The 7,198-nt window shown below is 33.7% G+C and overlaps 2 annotated features.

Annotated features, from left to right (window-relative positions):
* Positions 1-7,198: part of a mobile genetic element that runs on past both edges of the window.
* Positions 3,111-7,198: part of a mobile genetic element that runs on past the window's edge.

Below are 7,198 nucleotides of genomic sequence, written 5' to 3'. Positions count from 1 at the left end.
TTAATGTTCTGAATATTTCTGACTTGGCATTTTTAATGGAGATAAAATGAAGCATTTAATACATGACGTAGATGAAGACATGAATGAAACTACAGACAAACTTAACTCTTCTCTATTTTCCTTTCAGTAAGGACTATGAGTTCTGTTCAAATGGCGTTTATTTCTATTGTGGAAAGATGGGTTCAGGTAAGACATTTAACCTCATTCGTCATATACTCATAACAGAGCGTTTAGGAAAAGACTCTATTATGACCAAATCATTATATCAGCAACTTCAGACTCTATGGACTCAACAGCGAAAACATTTATGTCAAAAGTTCAAGCCTCTGTCGTTAAAGTTCCAGACAGTGAACTCATTGAATTTCTTCAACGTTACATTCGACGTAAGAGGAAATATTATGCCATCGTTGAATTTATACAGTCAGGAATGCAAAAGACTTCTGAGGAGATGGAAAGAATTATTGACAAACACCACTTACGTCAGTACTCAGGAGTTTACGATATGAAACGACTGACAAACTACATTCTATCAAAACTTTCAAAATACCCCTTCAAAAAATACCTTCAAACACTCTGCTCGTTTGGACGACTTCGCGGAAGGTTTAGTGTCAAAACCAGACTCACCATTAGCTAAATCATTACTAAAGTCAGACATTACCATTTAACTGTAGCAATACTTATGCAAACATGGGTTTTTAGCTTTAAACATAAAACGTCTCATAACTGACTTCGTTATCTTTCAAGGTTTCTCACGTTATGATATTGAACTCATTTGGAAACAGTCAGGTATAACATTACCTTTTGAAGAAATTTGGGAAGCATATAAGTCTCTCATCTCTCCTCGTTCATACCTTGAGATTCATATCATGACTAATACCATTAAAGTCAAAAATATTCCATGGGAACGACCAACATTGTTTTAAAGTTTAACCTTCAATTGACTGATGGTAAACAAATTCCATGCATCTCTGTCGCCATTTCTGTTAATATTTTTGCTGTCATTCATATCATCCACTTCCCATCCGTTAGCTTTTGAGGATATGGTTAGAATAGCTGTTCTTAAATGAAGGCTTTTCCTTGAGAGCATAAACTCTATAACTTTCTGCATACTTATGTTTGAACCTCCTGAGCCATCATTGACATAAATTTTTATAGGCTTCCACCCTTTGTTCATGTTCCTGCTTCTTCCCTTGCTCTTTTTCAGTAGTTCTACATCTTTATACACAGCACCTGTCTCAGTGAATTCAACAATATTTTCATTCGTTAGCTTTACATTCAAACCCTTGTCGAGTTATTGTTCATTTCATACATATAAAAGGTTTTTATTCTATATGAAATGAGAAGCAAATCCATCTTAGCTGGTGCCGTTAATGTTCCAATTGAACCAACATCAAATGTTGACTCACGAACGACAAACAATATTGTCATAAAGAACTATAGTTCGAGTGTTTGAAAGAAAGAACCAGACTGAAATCGTGAATTTAAACACAGCTTCAAACGCTAACGCTACATCAGATGTTAGATTAGAGTATCCACCACTGGACCAATTCTTTCAAGAGAAGCCAACGACAACCCTTACAAATGTTCAAACAAATCCTTCAGATAACGTAGACCATTACCTTTTCAGTTATCCAAACTAATTAACTCAAAGACGATAAAAGCTTTTGAAAATCTTATAAGTAAGAACCAAATAATTCTAACAAAGAGGACCTTGAAAATGTTATCTCACGAATAACAGGGAAACAATGTGTCATTGACTATCTCGACCCTGAAATCGAATGCTGTGGTCAAACGCCACTATTCATGAAAATAGGTAACATCCGCATCATTGAAACACCAGGACTACAGGAGTTGAGTTTAAGTATAAATATTCGAAGATATACAAAACTTTCAACAGAATATAAACTTTGTTTTGAAATATGTTTTAGTAAATTAAAGCAATTTGTAATACTATCCAAAACTTCTTCAACAGTATCGAACTCATCTTCATAATGCAAACCTAATCTTATTGACTTGGTGCAGTTTTCACTAACACAATATTTTCTCGTTACTTTCTGTTCTCTTGACTGACATAACTAACTCATTTGTTTCATCAAACAGCAACAACCAAAGTTCATGACCTAATACATAACATTCATACTTTATATTTTTAGCTCTGAGTTCTCTTGTAAGCTGTTGCATTTAATATTTTCTAAAAAGTCAACTTCAACAGTCATTCGCACTGGTGCCTTCAGTTCTACAGGCTCTCCTTGAAAGTCAACAAGTCTGAATTGCATGTCTTTCAAATTATGAGGACTAATGCGAACCCATTTACCTAAATGAGTTGCTATGACAGGAACGTTTGGAATGAACATTGAATTACTCATAACAGAAGGATTTAATATTCTACTGACCTTTACTATTAACTCCTGAAATACCTGTGACATTAGCTATTTTTGACTCAATGTACAAACAATTCCATAACATACGTATGGAACAGATTTCATCTCAATCGTTTTGTCAACACTTTTCAAAGGAAATGTCATATGGTATGCTCCCAAAAGAAGTTGTACTCTATGACTCATTCTGTGTATCTTAAACTCCTTCGATAACTGAACTTCAAAACTCCTGCAATAAGTTTAACATTCATTAAGTTTTCTTCGTTTCCTTGTTTATTGTAGTATTTATGAGGCATTTAACACTCCAGCTAATGTTTCCATCTTATATTCTACATTATTGTGAAATCTTATTTCGTGCTTCTTTCCATCTATTTCAAGCTCCATGAAATCTGTTTCGTCAGTTATAACGAATGAAGCAATAGTATTAAAGTCAACCATTCTGAAGCAAGTGGCTCATTCTGTAGACCTAAGTTTGTTTGTAGCTTTTACTGTCCCTATTCGTTTGGGTCTGTACTTTGCAAATAGAACAACATTTTATTCTCATTAAAATATGATATGCTGCATATGCGTATGAAACAAATGAAGCAAGAAGAGCACATGAACTAGTAAACGAAAACTCAACTTTAACCATTGAAGGCAATGATTTAGTCCATTGACGATGAAAAACTAAAAAAGTTCATTTGAGTTTCATACTTTTAACACTTAAGTTAGTACCTAAGTTCGTGTAACAGCGGCACTGCGCCGCCTCCGTACACCACTTTAAGCGGTTTTGACACTTTACGAAACCAGTAACGTATATTTACAACACAACCATAACACCATTAACCTTAAAATAATTTTACAAAACTATCTGACACATAAACGACTTCACTAAATGATTTCACTAACGAACTTTCAGCTAACAAGACTTCACTACCGTCCTCACTAAATAAAAAATAACCTTATTTTATTTTTTTTAAATTTTTTATTTCATGTACAAAGACATGTCCGACTACATTTACTATGACTCTTTCCCAGAACGGTTTCCCGTTGAACTGATTCAAAACTCAAAGTAATAACTGACGAACATGCATTTTTAACAAAAGACAGACCCATGACGATGAAAGAACCCTGAATATATACAATCCCTTATGACGCAAAGTTTCATTGCATAGAAAAAAAAAAAACATTCCTTATGGTTCGCAGAGAACGAAAACTATTTCAACATAAAGAATAAAAAATTATTTCCTGGAGCGATGAAAAATTGCCCGTTATCTAAATAAATGCAATACATCTCTCTTCAAGAAAAAAAAAAAAAAAAAAAAAAAAAAAAAAAAAAAAAAAAAAAAAAAAAAAAAAAAAAAAAAAAAAAAAAAAAAAAAAAAAAAAAAAAAACAACAAACGGAAGAGGAGGAAAAGAGAGAGGGGAATGTATGCATTTTATGTAGAATAAGGCAATTTTCTTTCATCGCTCAGAAATAAATTTTTATTCTTTGTTGAAATAGTTTTCGTTCCTCTGCCGATCCATAAGGAATGTATTGCAATGAACTTTGGCGTCAATAAGGGATTGTAATATATTCAGGGTTTCTTTCATCGTCCAATGGGTCTGTCCTTTGTTAAAATGCATGTTTCTCAGTTTTACTTGAGTTTTGGAAAGTAGTTTCACGGAAACGTTCTGGAAAGAGTCATAGTAAATGTAGTCGGACATGTCCTTTTGTAATGAAATAAAAAAAATTTAAAAAAAATAAAAAATAAGGTTATTTTTTATTTAGTGGAGGACGTAGTGAAAAGTCGTTTAGTGAAGTCGTTAGTGAAATCATTAGTGAAGTCAGTTTATGTGTCAGATAGTTTTGTAAATATTTAAGGTTAAGTTGGTGTTATGGTTGTGTTGTAAATATACGTTACTGGTTTCCCGTAAAGTGTCAAAAACCGCTTTTAAGTGTGTACGGAGGCGCGCAGTGGCCGCTGTAGCACGACTTAAGGGATACTAACTTAAGTGTTAAAAGTATCGAATCACATGACTTTTTTAGTTTTTCCAATCGTCAATGACTAAATCCCATTGCCTTCAATGGTTAAAGTGATTTTCCGTTTACTTTCATGTGCTCTTTGCTTGCTTCATTTGTTTCATACGCATATGCAGCAATAGTCATATTTTAATGAGAATAAAAAATGTTGTTCTATTGGCAAAGTACAGACGCCAAACGAATATGAACAGTAAAGCTAGAGATCAAACAAACTTAGTCTACAGAAGAACCTTGCATTCAGAGTTGTTGACGTTAATATATGCTTCATTCGTTATAACTGAAAACAGATTTCATGGAGCTTGAAATAGATGGAAAGAAGCACGAAATAAGATTTCACAATAATGTAGAATATAAGATGGAAACATTAGCTGGAGTGTTAAATGCCTCATAAATACTACATAAACAAGGATAACGGAAGAAAACTTAATGAATGTTAAACTTATTGCAGGAGTTTTGAAGTTCAGTTATGTGAAGGAGTTTAAGATAACACGAATGAGTCATAGATAACTTCTTTTGGGAGCATACCATATGACATTTCCTTTGAAAAGTGTTGACAAAACGATTGAGATGAAATCTGTTCCATACGTATGTTATGGTAATTTGTTTTACATTGAGTCAAAAATAGCTAATGTCACAGGTATTTCAGGAGTTAATAGTAAAGGTTCAGTAGAATATAAATCCTTCTGTTATGAAGTAATTCAATGTTCATTCCAAACGTTCCTGTCATAGCAACTCATTTAGGTAAATGGGTGCGCATTAGTCCTCATAATTTGAAAGACATGCAATTCAGACTTGTTGACTTTCAAGGAGAGCCTGTAGAACTGAAGGCACCAGTGCGAATGACTGTTGAAGTTGACTTTTAGAAAATATTAAATGCAACGGCTTACAAGAGAACTCAGAGCTAAAAATATAAAGTATGAATGTTATTTTAGGTCATGAAACTTTGGTTTTGCTGTTTGATGAAACAAATGATGTTAGTTATGTCAGTCAAGAGAACAGAAAAATATTGTGTTAGTGAAAACTGCACCAAGTCAATAAGATTAGGTTTGCATTATGAAGATGAGTTCGATACTGTTGAAGAAGTTTTGGATAGATATTAAGTTGCTTTAATTTACTAAAAATATTTCAAACAAAGCTTATAGTATGAAGTTTTGTATACTCGTTCGAGATTTTATACTTAAACTCAACTCCTGTAGTTCTGGTGTTTCAATGATGCGATGTTACCTATTTTCATGAATAGTGGTTTGACCACAGCATTCGATTTCAGGGTCGAGATAGTCAATGACACATTGTTTCCCTGTTATTCGTGATAACATTTTCAAGGTCCTCCTTTTGTTAGAATTATTTGGTTCTTCTTATAAGATTTGTCAAAAGCTTCTTATCGTCTTTGAGTAAAATTGTTTGGTATAACTGAAGAAGGTAATGGTCTACGTTATCTGAAGGATTTGTTTGAACATTTGTGTAAGGGTTGTCGTTGGCTTCTTGAAAGAACTTGGTCCAGTGGTGGATACTCTAACTTAACATCTGATGTGCGTTAGCGTTTGAGCTGTGTTTAAATTCACCGACTTAAGATTCTGGTTCTTTTTCTTTCAAACACTCCGAACTATAGTTCTTTATGACAATATTGTTTGTCGTTCGTGAGTCAACATTTGATGTTGGTTAATTGGAACATTAACGGCACCAGCTAAGATGGATTTGCTTCTCATTTCATATAGAAAAAAACCTTTTATATGTATGAAATGAACAATATACTCGACAAGGGTTTGAATGTAAAGCTAACGAATGAAAATATTGTTGAATTCACTGAGACAGGTGTGTGTATAAAGATGTAGAACTACTGAACAAAAGAGCAAGGAAGAAGCAGGACATGAACAAAGGGTGGAAGCCTATAAAAATTTATGTCAATAATGGCTCAGGAGGTTCAAACATAAAGTATGCAGAAAGTTATAGAGTTTATGCTCTCAAAGGTGAAAAGCCTTCATTTAAGAACAGCTATTCTAACGCATATCCTCAAAAGCTAACGGATGGGGAAGTGGATGATATGAATGACAGCAAAAAATATTAACAGAAATGGCGACAGAGATGCATGGAATTTGTTTACCATCAGTCAATTGAAGGTTAAACTTTAAAACAATGTTGGTCGTTCCCATGGAATATTTTTGACTTTAATGGTATTAGTCATGATATGAATCTCAAGGTATGAACGAGGAGAGATGAGAGACTTATATGCTTCCCAAATTTCTTCAAAAGGTAATGTTATACCTGACTGTTTCCATATGAGTTCAATATCATAACGTGAGAAACCTTGAAAGATAACGAAGTCAGTTATGAGACGTTTTATGTTTAAAGCTAAAAACCTCCATGTTTGCATAAGTATTGCTACAGTTAAGTGGTAATGTCTGACTTTAGTAATGATGTTAGCTAATGGTGAGTCTGGTTTGACACTAAACCTTTCCGGCGAAGTCGTCACAAACGAGCAGAGTGTTTGAAGGATATTTTTGAAGGGTATTTTGAAAGTTTTGATAGAATGTAGTTTGTAAGTCGTTTCATATCGTAAACTCCTGAGTACTGACGTAAGTGGTGTTTGTCAATAATTCTTTCCATCTCCTCAGAAGTCTTTTGCATTCCTGACTGTATAAATTCAACGATGCATAATATTTCCTCTTACGTCGAATGTAACGTTGAAGAAATTCAATGAGTTCTTCTGGAACTTAACGACAGAGCTTGAACTTTTGACATAAATGTTTTCGCTGTTGAGTCCATAGAGTCTGAAGTTGCTGATATAATGATTTGGTCATATAAGAGTCGTTCCTAAAC

The sequence above is a fragment of the Trichomonas vaginalis genome, chromosome II (genome assembly GCF_026262505.1).
Source record: "Trichomonas vaginalis G3 chromosome II, whole genome shotgun sequence".
NCBI lineage: Eukaryota > Parabasalia > Trichomonadida > Trichomonadidae > Trichomonas > Trichomonas vaginalis.
This window is presented reverse-complemented; position numbering and strand designations above follow the sequence as displayed.